A 14854-nucleotide genomic window follows, 5' to 3' on the forward strand; every position below is an offset into this window, starting at 1 on the left:
GAAAAGAGACCGCAATATAGAACTGGGCTCAATTCTAAAAACAATAGGCGGAAGTGGAGATTTATAACCAAGGAGCAGGGTGGGGGTCAGTAGATGGAAAATTACTTAGAGGAAACATCAAGGTAAGGGAGAATTTTGGCTAAACTGACTTGATAGGATTCTTGCTGAAGGTAGGCCAGGGTGATCAGATATCCCCTGGGGGAAGATGGCGGAATAAGGAATTTGATCAGATATTGAGGGTGGAGATTCCTGCAAAACTGACTAAACAGGGTTTTTGCTAAAATTGGGTGATATAAAGATAGACAGGGAAGTCCAAAGGTCTAGACCTACATAAGAAGAGAGTTCTGGGGAGCCTGACTAAAGTTTGGTCAAGGAGAGAGTCTTTGTCAATATACTAGCTCATTTCTCATATAAAATGTGTAATATTGTTGGATTGAATGACTATCACTAGTCAGCTAAAAATATCACACATGCCATGAAAACTGGCAAGTAAAATTCAATAAATGCTTGAACTTAGAATATTTTGCCTGTGGCTCAAAATATGCCCAATCTGCTACAGCTTTTCTGTGTACCACATTGAAGCAGATATTCACAAGGCCTGGGAAATCAGATGGACTGAACTACTGGACATATCCTTTTACAATTACTGACATAGCAATAGCCTTGATCAGGGTCTTTATATTGAATAATGACAAATGACTGCCTACTGATACGATTTTAGGAGCTATAAAATGCCTACTGTCTCCATTCACCCAAAATTCTAGGCTTGAAGTCTCATTCTTTTAGCTCTGGTTTTGATTTCTTTGGGAGAGGGCATTTTCCAAACTACAGAATACTCTTTTAGCTATTTCACTAACTGCCCCCCTAACCCCACAGGTAAGAGTGTGTGTGTGTGTGTGTGATTCCACAGTCATACACATTTGGGAAAAACTTCGTTAAACAATGTTAAATAGGCTTATCTATGCAAAATTCACTGAGTCTTTAACATACAAATATGTCTTTTGACACTCAAAGAAGAGAGAGCGTGCAGCATTTCATATAACATGACTAACATGGCTGGAAACTAGTGTTCCAAGGAACACAGACTAAGAATGCTCTTCTCAGTTATTTAGAGTTTGGTGTGCACTAATTGATAATTGTTACCTGTCAGCAGGATTTTCAAAGGAAAGGGGGGAAATAGGCAAAGTTTGTTAACCTGGAATTACTGGAGACTGTTTTCCCAAATCTTGCTGACATCAGAACACCACTAAAAACAAAAACTGGTTCCTTTCCCCACTACCCAGACAGGGGTCCATACGGCATTGTTCTGGATTCCCATCATAACTTAAATGGAAACGTTCACAATGTTTGGAGCCCTTGATGTCCTGCAAATGAAGGAGGAGGATGTCTTCATATTCCTTGCAGCAGAAACCCACTTAGGTAGCACCAACCTTGACTTCCAAATGGAACAGTACATCTACAAAAGGAAAAGTGATGGCATCTACATCATAAATCTGAAGAGAACCTGGGAGAAGCTTCTGTTGGCAGCTCATGCCATTGTTGCCATTGAAAACCTAGCTGATGTCAGTGTCATATCCTCCAGGAATACTGGCGAATGAGCTGCGCTGAAGTTTGCTGCTGCCATTGGAGCCACTCCTATTGCTGGCCGCTTCACTCCTGGAACCTTCACGAACCATATCCAGGAAGCCTTCCTGGAGCCAAGATTTCTGGTGATTACTGATCCCAGGGCTGACCACCAGCCTCTCACAGAGGCCTCTTACGTTAACCTGCCTACCATTGCTCTGTGTAACACAGACTCTTCTCTGTGTTATGTGGACATTGCCATCCCAAGCAACAACAAGGGAGCTCACTCAGTGGGCTTGATGTGGTGGATGCTTGCCTGGGAAGTTCTGCGCATGCGTGGCACCATCTTCTGTGAACAACCATGGGAGGTCATGTTTGATCTCTACTTCTACAGAGATCCTGAAGAGATTGAAAAGGAAGAGCAGATGGCAGCTGAGAAGGCTGTGACCAAGGAGGAATTTCAGGGTGAATGGACCGCTCTAGCTCCTGAGTTCACTGCTGCCCAACCTGAAGTGGCAGACTGGTCTGAAGGTGTGCAGGTGCCCTCTGTGCCTACTCAGCAGTTCCCCACTGAAGACTGGTCTGCAGCTCCCACTGCTCAGGCCACTGAGTGAGTAGGAACAGCCACTGAGTGGTCTTAAGCTGTTCTTCTACAAACTCTTAAAATGGAAATAGGTTGACGGAAAAAAAGCAGTTTCTAAAAAAATGTAAAAAATAAAACCTTCCTCAGAATGAAAATGGTTTGCTTTTTGAGAAGTTTAGTAGATTCTCAGTAGCGTGTTGCTCCTGGTAAACTATTTTCAGTAAATCATCAGGACAGTACAATTTCTTGCTATCAACTTTCTTTGAAATATTAATTAGATGAGTAAGCACTGTTCAGAGTCCTTCCGTGCCCTTTCTCTAAGCCTGCAATGTTTCCCCTCTGCTTGGAATTATCATGGAAGGCTTCCACCAGTAATATGTGGGTAGTGGAGGACAAATATGCTGGAAATGTATCGACTAGAACTGATCTTAGGAAAATTCTTCCAATCATCATATGTGAAAAGTTATAGGATTTGTTACTCACTCCAATCAGACTCCAATCAAAATGGAGTTTTTCTCTTGTCAGGAACGTATTTGATAATGGAGCAGAGGCAGTTGCAAATGTACTACTCATTTTGTTCTTTATTAATAGGAATTGCATGAGATAGGACTTATTTCATGTTCCTGTTTTAGGGCACAAACTTGTAGCTGGACTATTATTCTTTCTACAGGGAATATTGTAAACTCATTGCCATTTGAAGAAGGAGTCGAAGAATATGAAGCCAAAGGATGGGGGGGTGGGAAATTATCATAGAGGTGTGTCACATAGTTAATTCACAAAAATATTACATTATTTTTCTGGTATTTGAGATGTATATAGTATTTGTAATCTTTAAAAATTTCTCAGTCTGTTTTGATTGCTTTTGTTAAAAGTAATTATTTACTCTCATACTTAATTTTGTACTATTTAGCTTTAGGCACCACCAACCCTGGATGTATCCCTTATATACTACTCATAAAATGACTTAAAGTAGTATTCTTTTGTATATTCTCATTATATAGCATGCTTTAGGTTTAAAAAATCAGAAAACAATTCTCTCCATCAATCTGTCTTTGTCTCTCTCCAGTTTAAAAGGAATGCTTAGTTAATGAAGGTTAACTTTAAAAAAAGTTGTGATAGTTCCTCACAAAAACATGTGTTTGACTAGATGAAGAAAGGGAGCTAAAAATAGGACTAGAAATAAGGAAGATGATGAGAAGATGAAAAGAGAGAGAGTGAAACTTGAAAAGGAGAAGAAAGGTATGGCAAAAGAGAAATAAGAAAGGAACTAACAGAGAACAGAAAAAAGAAAAGCAAGAGAAGAAACGAGGGTGGACATAATACCAGCTGGCTTTATAGTTACTGACAACTGACTTCTATAAATTACAATCACTATAAGTAGGATACATAGGGTAATGATTTATTTTCCAGAGCTTTATTTCTTTCTGAGTTTTATCCTCTGTGTTTTTATTTATTTTTTAAAACACTATTATTACTTTATTTTCATATCCCTCTTAATACCAAGTGTACTATTTTCAATTTTTAAAAAAAATTTTATTTCTTTTTTTGGCTGTATTGGGTCTTCATTGCTGCACATGGGCTTTCTCTAGTTGTGGTGAGCTGGGGCTACTCTTCGTTGCGGTGCGTGAGCTTCTCGTTGCGGTGGCTTCTCTTGTTGCAGAGCATGGGTTCTAGGTACGCGGGCTTCAGTAGTTGCAGCACATTGGCTCAGTAGCTGCAGTGTGCGGGCTCTAGGGTGCATGGGCTTCAGTAGTTGTGGCGCACAGGCTCAAGAGCGCAGGCTCAGTAGTTGTGGCGCACAGGCTTAGTTGCTCTGCAGCATATGGGATCTTCCCGGACCAGGGATCAAACCCATGTTCCCTGCATTGGCAGGAGGATGCTTACCCACTGTGCCACCAGGGAAGCCCCTATCCTCTGAGTTTTTACACCACACATATTGTCCTCTCACATGATCTGATACTCATTCATACTAAAGCAATAGAGATCAAGTGTGTTATATAGGAACTTGGGAACTGCCAACTGGGTGAGATTTATGGTCCATCAATTCAGCATTTTGTGTAAACAGGGCCTACAAGGTGTAGGAGAAAGTGTTTTCACACGTTTTTAGTAGATTTGAAACTGCTAGAAGTATTCTTTATCTCAAACAGCATGAAAAGAAAAAGTTAGGCCAAGAGAGTCTAAAGTTTTCTGTTTATCAAGGGAACCTAAGTCATACAGGACTGGGGAGAGAGTTCATTTACAGCTTAAGTGAGCAGACTTAATTTCCTAGAACAGAATAGTCTACAGATTAAGTGGAAAAAATATAATTTTATATTAAACATGTTTATTACATATTTTGTGATTAAAAATACTTATTGTATTGCAACAATTAAAAAAAACTATAACTCATGACCTGGTGAAATCTTTGCATCACTGAGTCTCCTGACCTTTTATTTTTTCCATTTTTATTGGTGGCAACATGATCTTTCCAATCACTAAAACTATAAACTCTGGAGTCCTCCCCGACTTCTGCCCCCTCAGCCACAATACCCAATTTGTTATCAAGTGTGACATTTCTATCTTCTTAATGTTTCTGGAATCATGTCCTTCTCTGCAATTTCATATCCACTGCTTCAGTTCAAGCTCTCATTATCACTCTTTGGATTACTGCAATCACTTCCTAACTGATCTTGTTGCTTTGGGACAAATCATCTAATTCACGGATTGGCAAACTATATAGCTCATGGGCCAAATCCAGTCTGTTACCCGTTTTTTAAAAAAATATTTTATTGGAACACAGCTATCCTTATTTATTTACCTGTTGTTTACTGTTGTTTTTATGCTACAGCAGCACAGCTGAGTAGTTGTGACAGAGACTGCCTGGCCCACAAAGCCCAAAATATTTATGATCTGGCCCTCTATAGATAAAGTTTGCCAACCTCTGACATAATCCTTCTGCTCTCTGCAGCCAGAATGATATTTCAAAAACTCAGATATGATCATTACTCCTGCTTAAAATTTTGCACTGACTTCCCATAATCCACAGAATAAAATTCAGATATAATACTTGTATATCAAGTATAATTCACAAGGGCATTGTTATTATTTTTTTGGCCCCATCTACTCTTCTAGTCTCATTCTCTGCTATTCTGCACTTCCTTACTGTGTTCCGTTATGATAAAGTACTTGCAGTGCCCTGGATCTGTGATGTTTTTTCCTTGAGTTCTTGCTTCTGGCAAGCACAGTCATCTTTCAAACTCATGTACTATTGTTGATCCTTAAGTAGACTTTCTAGATCACTCTAAGCCTAATTAAATCCTTCCTGTGAATTTATAATTTCTTCTTATATTTATCACCAGTAGCACTCATTTTAATTTGTTGCTATTTTAAATTACTTCTCTATCTTTCCTAATAGACTATGAGCCTTTGGAGGATCTGGACGGTGTCTTATTTATTCTAGTATCCCTTGTGCCTCACACAGTGCCTTAAATATAATAAACATTTGATGAATAACTGAATGAAGAAACTTTAGCTAAATCTTCCTTGAACAAACTTCAGTGTGATCTGTGGAAAGGTGAACTTGTTCCCACAAAAACTGTAAAACACTACTGAATGTTTTTAAGCCAAAACTGGCTGAGGACTGTAAAAGTAAAGCAGAAAAACACAACACTTCTCCATAAATTTATGGAGTAGAAGAACAAAAACCAATTTTTTAAAATCAGAGGAATGAAAAAAAATTTTAATGAGAAAAACAAGGAAATGGTTTAGTTACTGATTGTGACTATAAACATACTATTATTTAATGAATTAAATAATTAAATTATATTACTTTGTATGGAAACATTTAAGACCCCAAATAGCCAAAATGATCTTGAGGAAAAAAAAAAAAACAGAGCCGGAGGTATCATGCACCCTGACTTCAGGCTATACTACAAAGCTACAGTCATCAAAACAGTATGGTATTGGCACAAAAACAGACACATACATCAGTGGAACAGAATAGAGAGCCCAGTCCAGAAATAAACTCATGCACTTATGGTTAATTAATCTACAACAAAGGAGGCAAGAACATACAATGGAGAAAAGACAGTCTCTTCAGCAAGAGGTGCTGGAAAAACTGGATGGCTACATGTAAAATAATGAGATTAGAACATTATCTCACACCTTAGAAAAATAAACTCAAAATGGATTAAAGACCTAAATGTAAGACCTGAAACCATAAAATCCTAGAAAAAAACAGGCAGAACACTCTATCACATAAAACTTAGCAATATTATTTTGGATCTATCTCTTAAGGCAAAGGAAACAGAAACAAAAATAAACAAATGGGACCTAATTAAACTTCAAAGCATTGCACAGCAAAGGAAACCATCAACAAAATGAAAAAACAACCTACCGAATGGGGGAGAACATTTGCAAATGATACAACTCATAATGGGTTAATATTCAAAAGACATAAACAGCTCATATAATTCAATATCAAAAAAACAAATAACCTGATTAAAAAATGGAAAGAAGACCTGAATAGACAAACAAGACACACAAATGCCCAACAGGGGACTTCCCTGGTGGTCCAGTGGTTAAGATTCCACCTTCCAATTTAAGGGAAGCAGGTTCAATTCCTGGTCAGACAACTAAGATCCCACATGCCGTGGGGCAACTAAGCCTGCACACCACAACTAGAGAGAGGCCTGTATGCTGCAATGAAGAGCCTGCATGCTGCAATGAAAGATCCCGCGTGCTGCAATGAAGATCCCATGTGCTGCAACTAAGACCTGACACTGCCAAATAAATAATAAAAAATAAATTAATTACTTAGAACAAAACAAAAAAACCCAAATGTCCAATAGGCACAAGAAAAGATGCTCAACATTGCTAATAATCAGAGAAATGCAAATCAAAACCACAACGATATCACCTCATACCTGTCAGAATGGTTATCATCAAAAAGACCACAAATAACAAGAGTTGGTGAGGATGTGGAGAAAAGGGAACCCTCATACACTGATGGTGGGAATGTAAATTGGTGCAGCCCCTGCAGAAAACAGTGTGGAGATTCCTCAAAAAAACCAAAAACAGAACTAACAAATGACCCAGCAATTCCACTCCTGGGTATATATCTGATGAAAATGAAAACACTAATTTGAAAAGATACATGCACCCCAATGTTCATAGCAGCATTATTTACAATAGCCAAGATATGGAAGCAACCCAAGTGTCCATCAACAGATGAATGGATAAAGAAGGTGTAGTTTATACATACAATGGAATACTACTCAGCTATAAAAAAGAATGAAATTGTGCCATCTGCACAATTTCATGGATGAACTTAGAGGGTATTATGCTTAGTGAAATAAGTCAGACAGAGAAAGACAAAAACTGTAGGTTATCACTTATGTGTGGAATCTAAAAAATAAAACAAAAGACTATATATAACAAAACAGAAACAGACTAATAGATAAGAGAACTAGTGGTTACCATTGGGGAGAGGGAATGGGGGAGGGGCAAGGTAGGGGTAGGGCTTTAGCAGATACAAAGTAATTATGTATAAAATAAATAAGCAACAAGGATATATTGTACAGCATTTGGAATATAGCCAACATTTTATAATAAGTTTAAATGGAGTATAACCTATAAAAATTTTGAATCACAATGTTGTACATCTAATATAACATTGTAAATCAACTATACCTTAATAAATTTTTTTAAATCAAAAAAGTATATTGCTAAAAGTTGAATTCATTGAAAGACTCAATTTGGCTTTATAGCATAAAGTCAGTGATTTTTTTACCTTCTAATAATGCTTTACCAGGTTTTACAGACTGAGCTGACTTCAGAGAAAAATGTTATGACTTGAGAGCTTCACATTTCTTACGTGAAGATCACATTAAAGGCTCTGAATTCAAATAACCGACAGATATGATGAATATACCTATCAGAGAATATAAGCACATCACACCATAAATAGCCTTGCAAAAAGACGAATTATATATTAACTGAAAAAAACAGAATGTAAGAAAATATATTAGATGTAGGCTTTTAGAAATGGCAGAGTAACTCAGCCAGAATAACCTTCTTGCAGATAACAATTATACTATATACATAATATAATAAAACCCCTAACTGTTTGAAAGCACTGGGGAACAACAAAGCACTCAGATACTAGAGGGCATCTATCCTTGAAAGATAGAACTGCAATCAGTGAGATTTGTAAGTATGCACCTTTTTGCCTGAGAGTACATCCCAATCTGCACCAGGTTCTGGGTAACAGAAAGTTACTGGCTTGGGATAAAAAAGAATAGAGTTCTAGGCTGGAAAATTCAGGGGGAAAATCCTGGAAGAGAGGGAGCTACAGAGAAAATGAATCTCATAATCTGTGTATAAATTTCACCCAAACTCTTGTTTGACCACTAAACTGTACCTGCCTCAGAGAGACCCTGGTAAGCCTGGTGAAAAAGCAGTAGCTGGAAGATAAAAGACTTGGGAAGAGATTCTAGTTGCTGCCCATATAAGGGAAATACAGTTTGGATTTTAAGTCTAGCCAAGTTAACTACCTGTCAGAACAAAATTAATACTCTTCAGAGGAATATAACTGAATCCAGAGTCTTTACAACATGGCTGTCATAATGTCCAGTATACAAAAAAAACACAATATATGCAAAGATATAGGAAAATGTGATCCATGGTTAGGACAAAAAGCACTTATTAAAATTTAGTCCCCAAATGATTCAGATACTTAAAAAATAAAGATTTTAAAATTGCTATTATAAATAAATACAAATTTAAAGGAAAATATTATGAATTAACAATGGGAAACTTTAGCAGAGAGCTAGAAACCAAAAAAAAAAAAACTAAATTAAAAATAGAACTGAAAAATACATTAACTAAAATAAAAAATTCACTGGATAAGATTAACAACATATTAGAGATAGCAGGAAAAAAAACAGTAAGTAAACTTGAAGATAGAGCAATAGAAGTTATTAATTTGGAAACAATTAGGGGAAAACGAAATATTAAAGGAAAATGAATAGAGTCTCGGAGAGAGTGGGACAGGATCAAGAGGTCTAGTATACGTGGAATTGAAGTCCCATAAGGTGAGAATTGAAAATGAATCAGAAAAAACACTAACAAAAAAACACTTTGGAGACTTAATGGTTGAAACTTACAAAATTAAAAAAAAACATGAACATGAACATGCAGATCCAAGAGACAACAAGCCCCATAAAGAATTATTACAAAGAAAACCATACCAAGGCACATCATAGTTAAACTGATGAACTCCAAAGATTAAGAGAAAATCTTGAAGGTAGCCAGAGAAAAACAATATATTATATTCAGGGAAACAACATTAAGCATGTTTTACAACAATAAGCATTCTTACTTCATTACCTTCTTATCTGTAACAACTGAGGTCAACTGACAATAGAACAACATCTTAAAAGCACTGAAATAAGAAAAAGAAAAAGGCTCAGCCAAGAATTCTAAATCTAGAGAAACTATCCACCAAAAATGAAGGTGAAATAAAGACATTTGAAGATAAACAAAAACAGAGAATTTGCTACCATAAGACTGCATTATAAGAACTGCTAAAGGAAGTTCTTTAGCTTGAAGGGAAATGACACAATTGTAACTTGTATGTTCAGGAACAGATGAAGAGCATTAGAAATGATAAATATTTGACTATATATAAAAGGCTACATGTATTTTCTTTTTAAAAAAAGACATTAAGGGCTTCACTGGTGGCTCAGTGGTTGAGAGTCTGCCTGCTGATGCAGGGGACATGGGTTTGTGCCCCGGTCCAGGAAGATCCCACATGCCGCGGAGCAGCTGGGCCCGTGAGCCATGGCCTCTGAGCCTGCGCGTCCGGAGCCTGTGCTCCGCAACGGGAGAGGCCACAACAGTGAGAGGCCCGCGTACCGCAAAAAAATAAAATAAAATAAAATAGAATAATAATAAAAATAAATAAAAATTTTAAAAGACATTAAAAGCAAAAATTATAATATTGCTTTCTGTATTATTGCCTTTTATAACAACTATAGCACAAAGGATAAGAGGGCAAATGGAAATATACTGTTGCAAGATTCCCATATTTTACATGAAATAGTATAATATTGACTCTAAATAGGATGTGGTGAGTTAAAGATGCATATTCCTAGAAATAGAGTTACATCTGGAAAACAAATAGCAGAATGATACATCTAAGTTCAAGCATATGAATAATTATACTAAATATTGTTGGATTCAGGTCTAGTATTAAATATCATTATTGGGCTAAATACTCCAATTAAAAAGCCAAGATTGTCAGACTGGTTAAAAAAAGCAACATACTATTATATACTGTCTATAAGAGATAAGCCTTTAGAAAAAGACAGAAATAAATTGCAAGGAAAGGATGGAAAAAATACATACCAGGCAACCTATAAGCATAAAACATATGTTGGGTAAAAACAGTGATAGAAATAGTATTCAATGGAATACTACACAGCAATGAAAATGAAAAATTTCTATGTACAACAATATGGATGTCCCTCACAAAAAATACTGAATGAAAAGCCAGTCACATGAAAAAATAATGTTTGTTGTCAGTATGGTGATTATTTTTTGGGAAGAGGGTGGGAATAGGGCTGGATGAGGGCACAAGGGGACTTCTGAAATGCTGAATAAACTTCTCATTTCTTGATCTGGATGCCGTTCATATGGATGTTTACTTTGTGGTAAATCATGGAACTGACACTTGTGATTTGTATACTCTCCTCTATGCATGTTATACTTCAATAATAATGTTTATTTATAAAAATGGGCCAGGATCAACCTATATAAATCTAGAGAGATACTCTATAATCAATGAATCATTTCACTAATAAAAGCATATGAGTAAAGAAAGAGTATATTTTAAGGCAAATATGTAAAAGCAATGTTCAACGATAAAAATTAAGTTTTTGAAAATCTCCATAGTGAAACTTAATTATAGGTTATGCCATAGAATCATCTGTAAATGCTTCTGAATTGCATTTTTAAAAATATTTTTAAAAAGTACCATAAATAAGGAAATCAATTTCATTTTACATATCTTGAATTTGTAATAATGTTTTTATTACCACTCTTGCTCTTCGAGATCGCCTTCCTTCTACGTTCTTTTACAAAATACGTGTAAATTAGTACTATGTTGCAGATAATATGCATAATAAGAAGCATTAAATTTTTCGGTGCTTAATGCCTTTGTGATATTATGACTCAGAACTGTCAACTCCCACTTCTAGGGTCATGTTTTTGGTTGACACCAAAAGAGATCCATAGCTATTTGGATGTTTGAGATGGAAAAATCTTTGGGCCATTATTATTTAATTAATTCAGCTTAGCTGGTTATTTTTTAAACCTCTTCCTCAATATACAAGGTTATCTGATGGTTGGCTTAATGATATCTTGCCAAAGCACATGCCTTCAGCTCTTCCTTCATCCTCAGTTCCCTTGAGCTAACAGATGCAGGAATACAGTTCTAATTTCTGAGTTTATTTTCTTCCAGCTTTAGCTAGCTAAGAATTCATTGCTAAATCATGTACTAATTCTTAGCCAATATGTTTAATTTTCCTTTTGAGTTCCAAATCCTTCTTTTTCTGATGTTCCCATTAGAAATGACTCCAGTTTGAACATATACTGAAATTTCTATGGTTTCCAGAAAGGTATACTGAAATAAACCCAGATATTCTAGAATTCCACATAAGGGTTACTTGTAGTAGGTGCTGGTACCACATACCATACTAATTAGTATCTCTGGCTTTTAGAATTCTAGGCTATTTCCTCCATTTCTTTTTACTATTAATCATTTCCAATTTAGCATGCCAATTATCTTTATTTTTTTAATTTTTAAATTATTTTTTTCATTATCTGAATTGTTTAAATTTCTGAGATTAAATAGCAAGGTTGAACAGTGAGAGATACTGTGTTATACAAATCTGTTTGACTCCTGATTTTCTAATAGTACCAGTAGCAAGAGTTTGGAGAGGAGGTGGTTTATCTGAAAATATATTTGTATCTATTTGATCCCGAGTTTGAATGACGAATGATGTATGTATTTGAAAGGAATAGCAAACAAAGGCCTCACTTTTTTCTCTCTGGAAATTTCTGTAAGCAAATAGGCCTTTCCAACAGCTTCTGTTTGCTTTTCTTTTTTTTTATCGGAGTATAATTGCTTTACAATGTTGTGTGTCAATTATCTTCATAATCAGACCAAAAAAATCCCTAAAACATACTCAGCAACCAGTTGTGATGTGCTGGAACTGCTTTTCCTGGATCAAAGGAGCAGATTATGTGCATCTCTTCTCAACTTCCTGTTCAGTGATCTCATGCTGGTAGCTTGAAATCTGCCTGTAGTGGGCGCATTTACATCATGAAAATTGGCAACATTAAAAACCAGGGCCTGGGACTTCCTTGGTGGTCCAATGATTGAGACCCCGCACTTCCACTGCAGGGGACGCGGGTTTGATCCCTGGTCGAGGAACAGAGATCCCAGCATGCCGAGCAGCTTGGCCAAAATATTTTAAAAAAAATCAGGGCTTTAGCTTTAGAGAGTCTACTTACCAGTACAGGCAACCAGCATCTCCATATGTGAAAGGGTAGTCAGTTGGTTCTATAAACAACAACTAGAAAGTCCATAGAGACTCAAGAGTTGGGGCAGGGCTGCCTTTATACATCACTCATTTTGGTAAAACTCAATCTCAAGTGACCTTGGTGAATGGCTCACTGGAAATGAAAACATTAAAATGCTGGCTGATTCGGTAGCAAATTCTGGCATGAGAAGAGCAATTGCAGCTCTCAATTCTTTGACTCACTATAAACAAAGCCACAAAGAGACCTCAGAATTATTTTGTTCCCTACCTAAGAAATCTTACTAGTTTTAGTGAGGGTTAAACCAGGAAAGGTAAGTTTATGTTTTAGCTTTATTTGCAATTTGAGTTACATATTAGTGTTTCGAATCACTAGAATGTGTGATGAAATTAATTACCTATAGCCTCCTTCTTTGACGACTTTTCAGATAATAGAATGCTGGGTTTTTGGTTTTGGTTTTATTTTTCCTGAAGGCAGAAGGTAAATCACATGGTATTTTCGTAGTTTCTTTCAGGCTTTTGTGCCTATAAAACCTTTTTTTTGGTGGACATATTTTTGTAAGAATTACATTCACTTAAAAATAGTGAGAGAACTGGTATTTTCTTCTCACTCAGAGTTACTGGGTCTTACCATGTAGTGCTTTTCTCACCACGGTAGTGTCAGGGAAAGAGAGACTATTGCTGAGGATGCATTATTACTATTCATAGCAATATTTAAAGACACAAAAATAGAAATGTTGATACTCAGCTTTAATGCACTAATCAAAGCGATTGGAAATTGCTTAAGTGGACCAATTTTAATTCTAAATGCAGACTTCTAACTCAATACCAAGCAAGAAATGTGCCAGAACCTAATGATGAGAATGTTGTGCTTGAAAATGATTTCACTTGGAATTTAATCTGGTTAGATTAAACAGACATTTGTGATGTATATTTTCACGTGGTAGACACTGTTTTGAATTTAGACACATAGTGCTGACTCTCAAGGAGGTCAAAGACCAGTTGAAGGTGCTGTCATGTAAACAAAAAAGCCACCATTGTTAGAGACCTACCCAAATCCCAACAATACTAGATTCATGATATTTTATAAAGTGTGCCTATTTGTCTAAGCTCTCAGAACCCTGAAAAAACAGGTGGCCTGGTTGTCTGCCATTATCATATAATAATTACTACACTTGAAAGTCTTTTTATATGCCAAAATCATCAGTCAATTCAGGAAAAACAATCCAGTTATACTGTAAAACAAGAAATATTACAGAAATTGGTTGTTTTGTAAAATCCAAAGAAAACAATGAATTGATTTATTTTAATAAAATGGTTATTAGAGTTTGTTAGAGTATTTGCATAACTGCTTTTGTGATTCTGCACTGGCTGTTTGAGATAATGAGTAGTGAGATAATGAGTAGAGTGAGCCTTCAGGATACTGAAGATACTGCCATTGTGGTAGAAAAGACAGCAAAATAGACATGTCATCCTGTGCAGGTAAAGGCAAAATGAGTGGTTCATGGACGTGATGAGCACAACCTATTTGAAATTATCTAGACAGGAGGAGTCATGGTTAGACTTTGCTTCCACATCATGTTAGTTTAGAGAAGCTGAGACTATAGTATCTTTTAAAGTGTTTTCTTTAGATAGGGGTTATTATATTCAAAATATTTTTTCTGAATATACTAAGAGTTTTATATGATCTGTACAGTAATTAACAGCACCTTAGTCTGCTAAGTAAGCAAGAGAGTAAAGAAACCATTTAAAAAAGGAAACAGAGACATGAAAGGAGAAATAATTTTCATAAGAAAGCAGAGCATCGTCTAAAAAGTAAATTGTGATCTATCAGGCTTCCCTGGTGGCGCAGTGGTTGAGAGTCCGCCTGCCGATGCAGGGGACATGGGTTCGTGCCCTGGACCGGGAAGATCCCACATGCCGCAGAGCGGCTGGGCCCATGAGCCATGGCCGCTGAGCTTGCGCGTCTGGAGCCTGTGCTCCGCAACGGGAGAGGCCACAACAGTGAGAGGCCCACGTACAGCAAAAAAAAAAAAAAAAAAAAAAAAAAAAAAAAAAATTGTGATCTATCTTGGTCAGAACTTTCAATGGCCTGCACATTGTGAGTATCAGTTTCTCTGATTTC

At 36.4% G+C, this 14854-nt stretch overlaps 1 pseudogene; it reads left to right on the forward strand.

Moving 5' to 3' along the window:
- Positions 1-1343: 1343 nt before the first annotated feature.
- On the forward strand, positions 1344-2204 carry LOC101325574 (small ribosomal subunit protein uS2 pseudogene; annotated as a pseudogene).
- The last annotated feature ends 12650 nt before the right edge of the window (positions 2205-14854 follow it).

Source organism: Tursiops truncatus, chromosome 2 (genome assembly GCF_011762595.2).
Source record: "Tursiops truncatus isolate mTurTru1 chromosome 2, mTurTru1.mat.Y, whole genome shotgun sequence".
In the NCBI taxonomy this organism is placed as follows: domain Eukaryota; kingdom Metazoa; phylum Chordata; class Mammalia; order Artiodactyla; family Delphinidae; genus Tursiops; species Tursiops truncatus.